Genomic DNA, 2556 nt, shown 5'->3' with positions numbered 1-2556 from the left:
CAACGCCGTTGAGAGAGCGCCAATTGGGCTTCTGTAGCTCCAGAAAATCCACTTCGAGTGCAGGGAGGTCAGAATCCAACAGCATCTGCAGTCCTTTTTAGTCTCTGAATCAGATTTTTGCTCAGGTCCCTCAATTTCAGCCAGAAAATACCTGAAATCACAGAAAAACACACAAACTCATAGTAAAGTCCAGAAAAGTGAATTTTAACTAAAAACTAATAAAAATATACTAAAAACTAACTAGATCATACTAAAAACAATGCCAAAAAGCGTACAAATTATCCGCTCATCAGTTAGTAAGAAAAATCAATCCGGAAAATAGATAACTCTGAAACCTTAACTGTTTTCTCCATATTTTATTCCCAACTCATTGCTGCTTGTTTTCTGAAATTTTTAATTTACTGTTTAATGCTCTTTGAATACCAAAACACTCTTTTCTGTTTGTCTAACTAAGTCAATCACTTAACCATTGTTGCTTAGTTCATCAATTCTCATGGGATCGACCCTTACTCACGTAAGGTATTACTTGGTACGACCCGGTACACTTGCCGGTTAGTTTGTGGGTTATAAATTACCGCACCAAATTTTTGGCACCGTTGCCAGGAATTTGATAGTAATTAACAACTATTCATTGTTTGATTGCTTAAATTAAATAATTTTTTTATTATATATATATTTTTTATTTTTATTTTATTGTTAATTTTTATTTTGCATTTATTTTTTACGTTATTTTTTCTTTTTTTCCTTTACGTTAATTTTTTCTTTTTTTCCCTTTACATTATTTTTTTATTTTATTTCTCTTTTCCTTTTCGTTTACTTCCCCGTCCTCTTTACGCCGTACCTTTTTTTTATTTATTTTATTTTTAATATTTAAAAAAATTCTTTTCTTCCTTCTTTTGTCTTTTGTTCGTACCTCCTTTCCCCCTTTTTTCGTTTTCTTTTTTTTCTTTTATTAAAAATAAAAATAAAATAAAAATAAAAATAAAAAATATTTTTATCTCTTTACACAGGTTACTTTACTGGGATTTCTCTACACTTTGACGTAGAGATTTTCATCTTTTCTTGTTTTCTGTTTGTTTATGCATAGGAACAGAGACAAAGAACATCTCTTAGACTTTGATCCTGAACCTGAAAGGACTTTCAGGCGGCGTTTATAACAAGCAAGACTTTACAAGGCTGCAGAATCCACTATAGATCTGAATAATACTGATAATGCCAATGTGGCAAACCTGAATGGGAATGAGCATCAAAAGAGAGTACTTGGCTCTTACTCTGCTCCTAATGCACATCTTTATGGCAAAAGTATTGTGGTGCCTCCTATAGCTGCGAACAACTTTGAGTTGAAGCCACAACTAGTCACCCTGGTGCAACAGAACTGCCAGTATCATGGTCTTCCCCACGAAGACCTAAATCAATTTATCTCTAATTTTCTGCAGATTTGTGATAATGTGAAGACAAATGGAGTAAACCCAGAGGTGTACAAACTCATGCTCTTCCCGTTTGCCCTGAGGGATGGAGCAAAGATATGGCTAGATTCCCGACCCAAGGAAAGTTTGGATACTTGGGAAAAATTGTTACTGAGTTTCTTACTAAAATTTTCCCACCAAAGAAGCTGACTAAGCTTAGGGTGGAGGTTCAGACCTTCAGACAGAAGGATGGTAAAACTCTGTATGAATTTTGAGAGAGATACAAGCTACTGACTAGGCAATGCCCTCTAGACATGTTCTCCAAATGGACACAACTAGACATCTTTTATGAAGGCTTGGGTGAAATATCCAAGATGTGCTTAGATAATTCTGCAGGAAGTTCACTGCACAAGAAGAAGACACCAGAGGAGAGTATTGAGCTGATTTAATTGGTTGCAAGAAACCAATATTTATACTCATCTAACAGGAATCCTGTGAACTCTGAAACCCCTCAGAAGAGAGGCGTGCTGGAAGTAGAAATTGTTAATGCTCTTCTTGCTCAGAACAAGCTGATGTCTCAGCAAATAAATCTACTTACTCAACAGATGAGTGACGATTGGATTTTTGACGGTTTAGAATTTCACTAATGAAATCTCGTTATAAAGTATAGTCTCTAAACCACTCAATAATCCTTTCATACAAAAAGTTGTTTGTCACTAGTACAAACCCCTAAAATTTATAAACCGAAGTATTGGACCTCGGGTCGTTCTCCCTAGGAATTACAATAAAGTGTCTTGTTATTGGTTTGAGTTGTTTTGGGGTTTTGGATAAGAGACATGAAAGTAAATGGCAATGAAAATAAACTAACAACTATAAAAGGCTCTTGGTAAGGTATGAGAACTAGAAGTTCTATCCTAGTTATCCTTCTCAATTGTGATGAGAATTGTTCATTGCTACCACTTAGTTAACCCTTGTTAATAAAGGAAAGTCAAGTGGATGAATTGACTTGAGCCACAAGTCCTAGTCAACTCCCAAGGAAAGACTAGCTTTAGTGCACTCCAAACCAATTAGCAATCTCTCCAATTATCAATCAACAAAGGAATTAGATAACTCAAGAGTCACTAATTACTCTACCTAGGCCAAGAGGAAC

This window comes from Arachis duranensis, unplaced genomic scaffold (genome assembly GCF_000817695.3).
Source record: "Arachis duranensis cultivar V14167 unplaced genomic scaffold, aradu.V14167.gnm2.J7QH unplaced_Scaffold_200114, whole genome shotgun sequence".
Classification (NCBI taxonomy): Eukaryota; Viridiplantae; Streptophyta; class Magnoliopsida; order Fabales; family Fabaceae; genus Arachis; species Arachis duranensis.
Note: the sequence above shows the minus strand (reverse complement) of the source record.